General features: G+C 38.0%; 3 non-coding genes across 3 annotated transcripts; 2 read left to right on the top strand and 1 right to left on the bottom strand.

Moving 5' to 3' along the window:
• Positions 1–11,645: 11,645 nt before the first annotated feature.
• Positions 11,646–11,717, top strand: trnaq-uug (transfer RNA glutamine (anticodon UUG)). Its single transcript has one exon. It is a non-coding gene; the product is annotated as a tRNA-Gln (tRNA).
• Positions 11,718–13,196: 1,479 nt separating this feature from the next.
• trnak-cuu (transfer RNA lysine (anticodon CUU)) lies at positions 13,197–13,269 on the top strand. Its single transcript has one exon. It is a non-coding gene; the product is annotated as a tRNA-Lys (tRNA).
• A 215-nt stretch (positions 13,270–13,484) lies between these two features.
• trnan-guu (transfer RNA asparagine (anticodon GUU)) lies at positions 13,485–13,558 on the bottom strand. The gene has a single exon. It is a non-coding gene; the product is annotated as a tRNA-Asn (tRNA).
• Between the last annotated feature and the right edge of the window lie 972 nt (positions 13,559–14,530).

Genomic DNA, 14,530 nt, shown 5'->3' with positions numbered 1-14,530 from the left:
AAATGGTTCTTTAGATTGATGGAGATTGTGTTGTGCATGGTTCTATATAGCACCAAAAGGGTTCTTCTACTGTTACAAGCTTGACAATGTAACACTACAAGCACCCTCTTGGTGCTAAATAGAAACGTATAACGAATTCTCCATTCTATATAGGTCCTTAATGCTCATGGTCATTCACTTTACTAAAGAACCCTTGAAGAACCATATTTTTTTTTAAGTGTGTACACTTATCAAAGGTGTATGGATTATTTACCATATTAACCTTTTTTATACAATTACTCACAGTTGTCTTATTATAATCAGGTTCACTAGCAAGACAGGTGCGCAAAAGACAAAGGTATGTAATTAACAAGCAATAGATAATTTAATAACTTTAATAACATACATTGAATGTGACACTTAGGCGAAAAGCAAAAGCATGGGTTGATCGAGACTTAGAGTCAATTCAGGCACAAGGGGGGGGGGGCAGAGCATTGATTCAGAAATGGAAAACAATGCTCTACTTGAAGACGAAGACCACGATGATGATTTGGAGTTTATGGATTGCCAATCTGCTGTGTGTAATAATGACCTCAGTTGCATTACTAATGATGTATTTTTTGACTGTGAGGACTTTGATTCTGGATCAGAGTCAGAACTGGAGTTTGATTCTTTGCGTGATGAACTAGCAAAATGGGCAATTCAACACCACATCACGCACAGTGCAATAAATGCACTGCTAGATGTCCTTGGCAAGTATCACTCAATCTTGCCAAAAGATGCCAGGACACTCTTGAGTACAGCAAGATCAAAAGATCTTGCAATTCAGGATAAAGCCGGTGGTCAGTACTACTACTTTGGTGTGCTCCAATCAATTACACACATTCTGCAAAAAAACAAGGGTTTAGTGACCAATACAAAACACCTGAAACTTCAAGTCAATATTGATGGGCTACCACTTTTCAAAAGCTCACCAACACAGCTGTGGCCCATCCTTGGCACTGTTATTAACTTGCCACATCATGAGCCAGTGACAATTGGGCTGTTTTGTGGTGAAAGAAAGCCTAATTCACCAAACGAGTTTCTTGATGACTTTGCATTAGAGATAGCCAAGCTTGCTGAGGGGTTTGACTTTGAGGGAGTAAGGTTAACTTTGCAGCTCTCTTCAATGGTCTGTGATGCCCCAGCTCGTGCTTTTATTAAGTGTATAAAAGGTCACACAGGGTACCATGGGTGTGAGAAATGCACACAGGAAGGCGTTTACATAGACAACAGAATGACGTATCCTAGAACTGACCTGCCACAACGGACAGATCAAAGTTTCAGGGATAAGACCGATTTGGATCACCACCATGGTATTTCTGTACCTGTGGCTGAAGTTAGGTCCTCTCACTTGTAGGCTGTCCAACTTTCAGGAAAACGCATTAACAGAAAGGCTGCTGGGTATCCAAAGCTATGTACCTATTGAGTTTGCACGTCGACCAAGGACTCTCAGAGAAGTTGACAGGTGGAAAGCCACAGAGTTTAGACAATTTTTATTGTACACTGGCCCTGTTCTGCTCAAAGATACATTGAGCACCGCAGTGTACCAAAATTTTCTGCTGCTATTTGTGGGCATTTTCATCCTTAGCAACAATACTCTGATTGAGGACTATCTTGAATATGCCAATAACATCCTAGGTCTTTTTGTTTCTCATTTTGGACAGCTCTATGGCCCTAAATTTGTGTCGTACAATGTTCACAATCTAGCACATCTTGCACAAGATGTTAAAAATCACGGTGTTCTTGACAGCTTCAGTGCCTTCCAATATGAAAACCACCTGAGTAAAATAAAAAAAATGATTAGAAAACCTAGCAGCCCACTCAGTCAAATTGTAAAAAGACTGTCAGAGGTACCATGGAGAGACAGCCCAGAGAAAAAGACATGTTTATTAAGACAAAGCATCTCTGATCCTCTTCCTCCACCTTTTTATGGTGCAACCCAATACAAAAAGCTGGTAACACCACTGTTCACTGTCAAGCTTGACCAGGCCAACAGTTATATTTACATTGAGGGAAAAGTTGCAAAGGTTAAAAATATCATCTCTTGCAGGAATGAGGTATTTGTGGCATACAGCAGATTTGAGCAGCATGAATCATTCTTTGATTATCCACTGTCATCATCTACCTTTGGCATATATTTGGTTCATGGGCTCACAAGAACGATACATTTCTGCAAAGCTGATCAAATAGAGGGGAAAGCCTTCCTAATTCCATATAAACACAAATTTGTGTCAATTCCACTCTTGCATGCAAAAACAAGTAAATGTGTACTACCTTTCATAATGTTTGGAATCACTAGCAAGATTTTTTTTATATCCAAAACTAACTCATACAATGTGGATTTAAATATAGCAAACTACATATCAAACTGTCTATTCAATTAATTCAATATATATATATTTTTTTAAGTGATAAATCAAATACTGCAATTCCGTTTACCATTTTTGTTTACCCTGAAATGTAAGCATCACATTTGATAAGTGGAGAATTGTGTGTGTAATGTAAAACTAGAAGTTTCAGATAATTAGGAAGCTACAAATGTAGCACAATATCCAAAATGTAGATGTATCCAGAGTAATGAACATGTGTATAAACACACACACACACACACACACACACACACACACACCTCTGGATACATCTACATTTTGGATATTGTGCTACATTTGTAGCTTCCTAATTATCTGAAACTTCTAGTTTTGCATTACATAATATTACAATGATATATTTATAACTGTGATCCCAAACGGTGAATGTTAGTGTGTGAAAAATGTTAATTTATTAATGCATCTATCTAAAGCTCACTTTTAAAAATAACAAAAGTATTAGTACCTTTCTGTCAGAAAAAAACGTGTCATTTTGGGGGGGTTGGGCATGGTGCAGCTCCTGCAATGTACCTTATAGTAGAGTTTGTTGGGGAGGAGCAAACCGGACCAGTGGCAAAATCTTGATATAAGGATGGCTTCTCCTGGTGGCCTCCCTACAAAGATGAAAACCGACTCTTGAAAAGTGTCAGGAAATCAGAGGTCCCACAGCCTGATAAAGGGTGGAGCAAGCACAGCGTGCGAATACTTTATGAATCAGGTGATAATAAAAGTTTGGTGACCACACACTGCATGGAAAAATATATTATTGTAACCATAATATACCTGATCTAAGCTACTCTTTTCTTTTTTTGCCCTCCGTTTGACAACATTGTTGCCAACTGGAAAAAGTCACGCTACACATCAGATCTTAACTCAGAAACTGAGTTAAGAAACTCCAGCACAGAAACTCTGGGAAAGAGAGTCAGGAAGTGAGCTGTGCATACTGTGCTATAAATATTGTAAAACAATTCTGCAGTGTGTACTACCTATTGCTAATTTATTACTGTACTCTTGTAGAAAGAAAATATACTCTTCATCTGAACAAGAAGAAGAAGAAGAACCACAACCTGCCAAATTAAAACTTGCAAATGCACCAAGGCCCCCAGCCCCACCACAAAGACAGAAACATGGTTCAAAAAATAACGGTTAGTGCATTTAATTTTACAATTGTGTGGATCCTGAACCACACAGACTACACACATTTTTGTTGTTGAAGCAACAACAGTGCATGTCATCTACTAACAATCTCATTGCAAAAATGTCAACGCTCTAAACCTGACTTTTTTGCATTCTTAGCACTAACCAGCACCTTTCAGCCTGGAAGAGCAGAGCAGGAGTGGTGTAACAATCTGTCAGATAGTCAAGGTATAATGTCTGAAACATTTAGAATGGTGGATTTAAAAGGAACACCAGTATTTTTAACCTAATGACTGAAGTAATCAACAGCATGCATTTTTCCGTTACCTTTGAGCAGTAAAAACTTCTGTTTTAATAAAATATTAGTATCAATCTCATTATGCAAATGGAACATCCAGACGTCATCAATCAAACTTGTTAATATCATGTTTCGTTAATGATCAGAAAGCCATTTTTGTTTCCCCACATAAAGGAAATGACTGTTGTCCACTATAGATATTGGCATTTCTGAAAAAAAATTAAATACTTACCCGGTCTTTTCTGCTTTATTCAACACATGGATCACCACAGCAACACTGTCCTAAATGACGACAAATCAGAAGCAGGGGACAATTGTATGTCAGGCCACATTTTATGTTTACTTTTTTCCAACATGTTAAATTCAGCCAAAAATAGTAATTGTGTTCTCTGTAGAGTATCTGTACTTATTTTCACTTACCAAGGGCTCCCAAATGTTAAACACAACAAAGACAACATTCAAGGAATTTTTAATTACATTTAAGAAAAAAGTTGATGTTATCATAATGTCAATGCTAGTTTGCAATTTGCAATTTGAAAGTGTTTGTGCATTTGGAACAATAGATTACTTTTACGCCAAGGATAAATTGGGATCATAGTTACATACGTCAAATTACAACTGAGACTTCAAGGCATCAACATTAAACACTTCTGATTTGAAGCCAACATGAGCACACAACAAACTTGTGATTTATTTTTTAAGATTACCCCATTTGTTCCGCAGTCAGAGAGAATGTTTAATTCTCTAAATTCTATAAATTTTGTATACTATCTAGGCCCTTAAAGATTTGGAACTTTCATTTTTAGTAATTCAGTACAGTAAGTGTTTTAAGGGGGCTGCTTAGCTGCTGGTTGCTTTGTTTAGTATCCACTTTGGTGGCCTGTGTACTTTAATTAGATGGGGCTGTATCAGCTAATAAAGCTGGACATAGCACTGCAAATAGTTTCTATCATGACAATACACATGGTGAAACAATTTTTTTAATTCATAAGAAGTCCTGCGGTTAACGAGCAATTATTAACTAAAGACAGGACTTAACAGCCATGTGAGTTAGTTATAAAGCAGGCATGGGGTTTTTAAAAGCATCTTAGCATGAATATGATTCTTAAATTAGTGTTTATGAATCTTAACTAGTAGAGCGTAAGTCTTAAGTGTAATGCTCGCTCTACAAGTTAAGATAATCTTAACACTAAGATCCTTTTGGGAATCTTGGCCCAGGTTAGTTAGTCTTCTCGTGACATTCCATAATTGAGCCATAATTGTCATAACCAAACTAATCTAGTCATGCCCTGTCAATACCAAAACTATAAATAAATAATCTCAGAGTTAGAGGTGGGTGATATGGAAAAAATGTAATATCACAAAGTCATTTATAATTTTTATTTTCTGTAAACAGCACCTACCATGCAACAAGATGCATCAAGGTGGCCCATGTCCAACCAGTGTACATGGGCAGATGCTTCTCATGGGACAGCACAAGGCCAGGGTGTTCTACCTCATGTCAGTGGTGAGTTTACTGAAGAAGCAGAATTTTTTTTTTTTTCCCAGTTGGGCATTAATACATGAATAATATAGTTAACAATGACACTTTAGGTCGCTAAAATACTAAAAATAAAAGTCAGGCATTTTCTGTAGAGTAACCATTTTTATTTAAATTTCCCCATTAACAGCACCCACCATACAGCTATGACAGTTAACTACACTTTTAATCTCAAAAGCATCTGAGCACGAATATGATGCTTAAAATAGCGTCAAGATAATCTTAACTGTCAGAGTGTGTGTTTAGTGTGATGCTCGCTCTACCAGTTAAGTTTATCTTTACACCAAGATTCTTTTAAGAATCTGGGCCCAGGTTAGTTAGTCTTCTTGTGACACACAGGATGAGCCATAATCACCATAACCAAGCTAATTTTCTCATCATGCCCACAAAACTAGAGTCACACATTTTCTGAGTATCTTTTTTTTATTCCCTGTAAACAGCATATACCATGCAACAAGAGCCATCAAGGTGGCCCATGTCTGACCAGTGTACAGGACAAGGCCAGGGGGTTCTATCTCATGTCAATGGTGAGTTTACTGAAGAAGGAGAAAAGCAATTTTTCAGTTGGGTATTAGTACGTTAACACTACAGGTAAGAATGATGCCTTAAGTCGCTGAAATGCAAATAATAAAAGTCAGGCATTCTCAAAAGCACAGGATGTGCCATAATTGCCATAACCAAGCTAATTTTCTCATCATGCCTTGTCAAAACCAAAACTACAGTGGTGCTTGAAAGTTTGTGAACCCTTTAGAATTTTATATTTCTGCATACATCTGACCTAAAACATCATCAGATTTTCACACAAGTCCTACAAGTAGATAAGGAGAACCATATCAAACAAATGAGACACAAATATTAGACTTTGTCATTTTTTTATTGAAGAAAAAGGTCCAATGTTACAGATCTGTGAGTGGTAAAAGTATGTGAACCTTTGCTTTCAGTATCTGGTGTGACCCCTTTGTGCAGCAATAACTACAACTAAACGTTTCCGGAAACTCCTGATTAGTCCTGCACATCGGCTTGGAGGAGTTTTAGCCCATTCCTCCGTACAACTTCACAGCTTCAACTCTGTTATGTTGGTGGGTTTCCTCCCATGAACCGCTCGCTTCAGGTCCATCCACAACATTATTGCATTAATATCGGGACTTTGACTTGGCCATTCCAAAACATTAACTTTGTTCTTCTTTAACTATTCTTTGGTAAAATGACTTGTGTGCTTCTGGTTGTTGTCTTGCTGCGTGACCCACATTCTCTTGCAGATGCAGCAAAAAAGGCCTAAACCATGATACTACCACCACCGTGTTTCACAGATGGGATAAGGTTTTTATGCTGGAATGCAGTGTTTTCCTTTCTCCAAACATAACACTTCTCATTTAAACCAAAAAGATATGTTCCATTGTTCCAATAGCCTTCTGGCTTGTCCATGTGATCTTTAGCAAACTGCAGATGGGCAGCAATGTTCTTTTTGGAGAGCAGCGGCTTTCTCCTTGCAACCCTGCCATGCACACCATTGTTGTTCAGTGTTCTCCTGATGGTGGACTCATGAACATCAACATTAGCCAATGTGAGAAAGACCTGTAGTTGCTTATAAGTTACCTTGGGTTCCTTCGTGACCTCGCGGACTATTACACACCTTGCTCTTGTCATGATCACTGTTGGTCGACCACTCCTGGGGAAGGTAATAATGGTCTTGAATTTCCAACATTTGTACACAGCCTGTCTGACTGTGGATTGGTGGAGTCCAAACTCTTTAGAGATGGTTTTGTAACCCTTTCAAGCCTGATAAGAATCAATGACTTCTCTCAGAACTCTCCTTTGTTTGTGCCATGGTACACTTCCACAAATGTGTTGTAAAGAGCAGACTTTGATAGATCCCTGTTCTTTAAATAAAACAGGGTGCCCACTCACACCTGATTGTCATCCCATTGATTGAAAACACCTGACTCTAATTTCACCTTCAAATTATCTGCGAATCCTGAAGATTCAGTCACAGATAGGTTATATTGGATCATTTTCCTCAATAAATAAATGACCAAGTCTAATATTTGTGTCTTATTTGTTTGATTTGAATCTGAAAATCTGATGAAGTTTTAGGTCAAATTTATGCAAAAATACAGACAATTCCAAAGGGTTCGCAAACTTTCAAGCACCACTGTTAAAAAGAAAAAAAAGAAAAAGAAAAAAGAAAAAAAGTCATGTATTTTCTAATTTTTTGTTCGCTGTAAACAGCACCTACCGTACAACGAGATCCATCAAGGTGGCCCATGTCCAACCAGTGTACATGGGCAGATGCTTCTCAGGGGACAGGACAAGGCCAGGGCGTCCTACCTCATGTCAACGGTGAGTTTAATGAAGAAGGAGAAAAGCAATTTATCAGTCTATTAATACATAAATATTATAGGTAAGAACAACGTCTTAGGTTGCAAAATGCCTCTTCTGTAGAGTGAACTTTTTCATTTTAATTTCTGCTTTAACAGCACACACCATACAGCAGGGACTGTCAAGGCGGTTCATACCCAATCAGTGCGCAGGTAAGTTTGATCAGTTAGAATGAACAGCCCTACAACACATTAATCATAAATAGAAAATGGACTAGATCTTGTAAAATGATATTTTTTTTAATTTTGCAGCTGTAGACAAAACTGTCCTGGAAGCACTGATAGAGATGGACCTGAAGATAAATTACCTGACATCTCTTGTAGAATCTCTTGTGGGTGGTCGTCAAAGTTTGCCCCTACAACAGCAAGATGATGAAGACTTGAATGTCACCCCTCTGGATTCAGTAGAAGCCCTAGAAAATTTAGAAGAAAGGCTTCTGAGCAACGGACTGAAGCAAAGGATGGTAAAGCTCATTTATCAATTATTTCCCATCAAATAAGACCTTGACATGATTCACAAAGTATTCACAAATATTTCCTGTTGTTTTATATTTTTAAGCGTATGATAGCTTTAACTTTAAAAATGTAATACAAATGCAAGAAAAAAATTACAAATAACATTTGGGTGAGTGACAATGGGAGAATGTAACTTTATATATAAGGATTCATACTTAATAAAAAAAAAAAAACCTTTAAATAAAATGCAAATAAGACATTTAATAGTAACAACAAAATGTATGAAGTTTAAACATTTTTATTACTGTGCATTATTTCAGATTAACATGCTGTCACTAAGTGGTGGACATACCATGAAAAAGACAATCTGGAGCAAGGTGTTCACCCCCAACCTTGTGAAAAGTCTTAACTGGTGTGGCAGGGGAGACAAGCGAGGTCTAAAACAAACCGCATGTGGACAAGTTATTATCGGTAAGTCAAGATAAACAATTTACACCTAAAGAAACAATCAGAATGTTTATATGGAGCCTAATACACTGCTCAAAAAAATTAAAGGAAAACACATCAGATCTCAATGGGAAAAAAAAATAATGCAGATTATCTTTCCTGATATGGACTGGGTAATGTGTTAGGAACGAAAGGATGCCACATAGTTTAATGGAAATGATAATTATCATCCTAGAGAAGGTTGAATTCAAAGTCATACTCTCGTCACATGAGGCCGGGCACTGTCGTGCACCAGGAGGAACCCAGGACCCACTGGGCGCCAGTGGCGGATCTGCCAATTCACCGGAATTCTATGGCAAATGCCAATCAAGCTCTACGATGCTGGGCTGTGAGCACAGGGCCCACTACAGGACATGGGGCCTTCAGGCCACCCTCATGAAGCCTGTTTTGATTGTTTGGTCAGACACATTCACACCAGTGGCCTGCTGGAATTCATTTTGTAGGGCTCTGGCAGTGCTCATCCTGTTCCTCCTTGCACAAAGGAGCAGATACTGGTCCTGCTGAGGGGTTAAGGTCCTTCTACGGCCTTGCCCAGCTCTCCTAGAGTAACTGCCTGTCCTGGAATCTCCTCCATACTCTTTAAGACTGTGCTGGGAGACACAGCAAACCTTCTGACAATAGCACATATTGATGTGCCATCCTGCAGGAGTTGGACTACCTGTGCAACCTCTGTAGGGTCCAGGTACCGCACCATGGTGCCATAGCCAGCTGCAAAACTAGTGAAAAATCAGTCAGAAAGGACGATATCAATGGCCTCCTATTAAACCATTCCTGTTTTGGGGTCGTCTCATTGCTGCTCCTTTAATGCACCTGTTAATTTCATTAACACCAAAGCAGCTGAAACTGATTAACAACCCCCCTGCTACTTAACTGACCAGATCAGTATCCCAGAAGTTGAACTGAGTTGATGCTATACTCTGATTAAAAAATTTTCCTGTAAATTTTTTGAGCAGTGTATTTTGTTAATAGCAACATGATGCTAGGTAGTCTTAGTAAACAGTTTCTGTAATGCCCACACAGTGTTTGTTGTGCTTAAAAACAGTTCATGCCTGTCCCTATTGGTACTCTGGTTTCAAAACGTATATCACAAAAAAATACTAAAAATCTTATTCGGTACACCACAAACTTTTGCCACAATGCACCTGGTAACTCACACTGATAATTCTACAAACATGTCCAAACTGCACTCACGTATTCATATACCTAAACTGTAATGATAAACACATTGATAAGTCACATTTATTTATTTATTCATTTGGTTTACAAACTGAAACCTACCGTTTAGAAAGCTGATCTCCGCCACGTGTCCTCCTCCTCAAGAGTCTTTTCGCTACAGGTCAGTGACAGTGTTTTACTGCCGGCAATTGGTCATGTGGTTTTCACGTGTTGTCAAAGCACATAGGATACAATTTGTGTAATTTGTACAAAAAATCGACTTTACTTCAAATGGGGGTAAAGCTCTCAGCAAATTTAACCTTCAATGTCCCATTTAATCTTATAAAAACTCAATAAAAGCTCAAATACAAATAAAGAAGACCCCGACAGCAACGTCATGTTTAAAACCATGCCCTTTTGTCAGATTAGGCTACGTTTTGCTTACATACAGTGCCATTTATCCACTTTAATATAGCAGAAGTGTAGCACTTATTTTGTGACTCTTTTAATACTGTTTGTTTCTCACACACAGCTGCCACGATGAAAAATCCAGTGCTGCCAGCGCCGACTGAAGCAGAAGCGGAGAACTGCTTAAAGGATTACTTGCGGCTGGCACCAGGAAGGAGACATTAATTTTTATTGTATTTAGTAGTTAATTGCTATTTTTGTTTTGTTATTTGTGTTCATCGTAATTATTATTCTAATGTTTATTTATCATATATAAAAATTTTGATTCATGAATTCATATTTCACTTAATTTTGTGTCAAGGAACAATAATAAATAAGAATGTTACTACCACTAATTATAATGTCTGTTGTTTATAGATATATTATCTGTATTATCTATAATAATAATAATAATAATAATAATTATTATTATTATTATTATTAATTTATTTTTTTAAGCAGTACATGAGAGGGGAGTGCACACACACATTCAATTACATTCAGACGCTGTATTTTAGCTATACTGTACACATAAGTCTGGAATACAGCGTCTGAACGCCATTTCAGCATCCAGGCCTGATATTTAGGAGATGTATTACAGATGAATAAGCGCTATATTAGATGGTCTCGGATAGCTCTCATAAGCGTCTCTGAGACGCAGGCATGATGATGACGTAGTAAGATTGATCTGGAACGCAGCAGAAGGTCTTCCACGATCCACCAGCGACGTATCAGAGACGTATTGCAGATGAGCAAACGCTCTATTAAATACGTATTCCAGACCAACTGGGTTACATCCAACAGACGTCTCTGAGATGTATATGTGCTATCAGGGGTACGTTTAAATAACTTGAGATGTAAAAGTAAAGTCTGAAGTTGTGGATTTTTGCTTTATTTACTTAGCAAATGGCGAATCATTACGTTTAGTTTTTATGGTGTCAGGGTTCCATGGTGTAATGGTTAGCACTCTGGACTCTGAATCCAGTGATCCGAATTCAAATCTTGGTGGGACCTTACTGCTTTTATTTGGGGCCTGGTGTGAGATCCAAGATTGAGAAACATTAGCAGTTTCAGGATGGTAGCATTCAGCACATGTGCAGTACAACAGAGCATTACAATTGCTTGTGCTCGTTTAGAGTCACCTTAAATTACATGTTAATTTCCATCCATTTATCCATCTTGAATATCATAATACCACTAGTAGTGATATAGTGTTCCACATGTGACTGCTCCATCCCAAATTATAATCGCAAATCATTGTTTACAGCGCCATCTAACAGCCAACTTGCTCTTAAATGACTAATTATTCACTTTTGGGCTTAAGTAAGACCTCACTGTGTGATTCCATGGTGTAATGGTTAGCACGCTGGACTTTGAATCCAGTGATCCGAGTTCAAATCTTGGTGGAACCTGGTTTTATTTAAGTAAAAACATTGTTATCAATGCTGAGTAGGGACAAGTGTTCAACATGTGCTTTATGCCAATTGTAACACCAAAAGGCAAATCATTGTTTACAGCGCCATCTACCGACCAACTGGGTCCTAAACTTACCTCAGTGCAATTATTAACAGTGTTACCTGGGTGGCAATGTTTAGCAAAAGACTAGTTAAAATGTACTGCCTAAATCTTCTACATTATTTCAGAATCATATGAATCCCGTCAGTTTAAAAAATCTGAGATGTTAAAGTCTAAAGTTGTGTGTATTTTTTTTTCTTTTGGGCTTTATTTACTCAGCAAATGGCAAGTTTTATTTGGGAGCCGGTGTGAGTTCCAAGGTTTAGAAACTTTAGCAGTTTCAGGATGGTAGCGTTCAGCGCATGCACAAGTACGACAGAGCGCTTGTGGGGTGTAGACCACGATTACTTGTGCTAGTTGTGTCAACCAAGCAGATCACCATTCAGGAAGGTATATCAGTGCCAAAATACGAGCCAGTTTGTTCAGTAAAACTTTATAAGCCAACAGCAGCGAATAAACTTAAGAGTCACCTTAGATTACATGTTAACTTCCATCTATCCATCCAGCTTAAATACCATAAACACTACGTACAAAACATGTGGAGCTATTCTTACTACAGTAAAACACACTGAACTGACTTTTAAAGTGAAGTTCAGAGATCGTTCCCATCTAGTGGTGCTAGATAAATTACAGCTTGTTGCTTGGGTACAGATTTGTGACATTATTATTAAATTGTTGTTGTTGTGTTTTTTGTTATTTTTAACTGTTCATGTTTTAAGTGTAAAACCATACACAGCACCGTCTATAAATAAATGAATCACCTTGTGCTTCCAACTGAGATTTTTGTTTACGTAAACAATGTCTGAAATTTGACGAGCTTCATTAGTTTGTTATATGTGTTAAAATGATGAATGAACCTAAACACTTGCTTTTTAATTTTAAGTTTTTATTTATTTATTTTAGTTTCAATACAACGTGACACCGGCAAGATAAAGAAAGCAAAAATAAAGTGTCCCAAGTGTTTTTGTAACGTGTTGTAGACCTGCAATGGCGACTCTTTTTGGTATACGGGAAAGAAAAGGCCGAATGCAGGTGAAAATGTGTTATTTGGCAACCAGCACTGTAAATATTGGACAGAACACATGATGGGTTATTTTAACTTGTTGGGTTGTGCAGTGTAACCATTGTGCTGGATTAAATACATTTAAGAAAATACAGCATTAAAGCATAATCTCAATAAATTACGCTACAATTTACACTATAATATAATACAATACAGCGACAGTAAGTCTGTGTCTGTTTCTGTTGCTTATTTTGAATTTTGTTTGTTTGTAAACTGTGAATTAGTTCTTAATCTGGTCGTGATGTTAGTGAATTAAACCTACATCTCTCTGATGGTCTGACCGATGAGCTGTCTGTTCTGACATGTTGCTTAAGCCCGGCTAGCTCAGTCGGTAGAGCATGAGACTCTTAATCTCAGGGTCGTGGGTTCGAGCCCCACATTGGGCGAGTGTCTTCATTTAACATCTACTGAAACCAAAAGAACGTTCTTCCACTTTGGACAGCCGGTCTCTGGTGACTTATCAGGTGGATATTTGTGCTTGTGGGACTGTTGTTTACTGGATGTTTTCAGTTACTTATTTCCACTATTCTGTGGAGCTACACATTGTTGTTGTGTCTCATATCCGTTAGATCAACAAGTAGGTTGTGCAATAAAAGACACTCGTCCCTGGGTGGACTCGAACCACCAACCTTTCGGTTAACAGCCGAACGCGCTAACCGATTGCGCCACAGAGACACACGTTTCATTGGATGGTACACACGGGTCACATGACTTGCTAAGGTTCACAGCAGGGTAATTAAGTTTGGCAAATTGAAATAATGGCATGTTTCTGACCTGAATGAGAGGGGCATTAAAAAGATCTCACACCTGTCAGAGACAAAGTTTGAAGCCCAGGTCAATAGGACCTGCTAGTTAGAGAAGACTCACTTGTTTGTTAGTTTAAGTACCACACTCTAACAAACTGAGCTAACCGGCCTGTGTCCAAGGGTAGGGCATATACCCACATACCTGATTCTACACCGACAGCCCTTCAGTTATGGACCTGCCACATGGAAACGATGGAGAGCTTTACTGTTGGTCTCAAGTTCGTCTCGGCTGTAGAAGAGGAGACTTAATGAATGAATTCAGTTTAAATATTCATTTAAAAAACTTGATGATTTACCAGGTCGTTTGTTACAGTTTCCTTTCCAGTCACATCTCTACAAAAACCAAAACACTCAATCTGTAAAAGAAAGACACGTGCATGAATGTGATGAGGTTCTAAGATTTTCTAATGTTGCACTCACTAATAAAAGTCAAGAAGTTTTAAGTAAAAAAAAAAATCATTTAGGGGTTTTTCTCTGCTCCTAAACATAGTAGAGGGCCACTTAAGAACACACCAGGGTTAAGTACATACATAACACATAAAAAACAGTTTAAAGTAGAAAGCGCTTACTGGTCTAGAGGTTCCTGTCAAAGTGTCTGAACTGAGATTCGTTGGCAAGTGGAGCAGTGAAATCCATAATTTGTTTTGGATCATGTTTTCCAAGAGCATTTGTGATGGACCTGAGTAGGTCGAGTTTTTCATTATGTTGTTGTAGCAGCAGCTCTAATACAGTCAAAATTTCTCTCTCCATTACTGTTAGTAAAATATCATTTACAATATTCAGTTTTAAACACACACACACCTTATACACACACATCATACACACACCTTATACACACATG

The sequence above is a fragment of the Trichomycterus rosablanca genome, chromosome 14, assembly GCF_030014385.1.
Source record: "Trichomycterus rosablanca isolate fTriRos1 chromosome 14, fTriRos1.hap1, whole genome shotgun sequence".
Classification (NCBI taxonomy): domain Eukaryota; kingdom Metazoa; phylum Chordata; class Actinopteri; order Siluriformes; family Trichomycteridae; genus Trichomycterus; species Trichomycterus rosablanca.
Note: the sequence above shows the minus strand (reverse complement) of the source record. Positions and strands in the feature narration are given on the sequence as shown.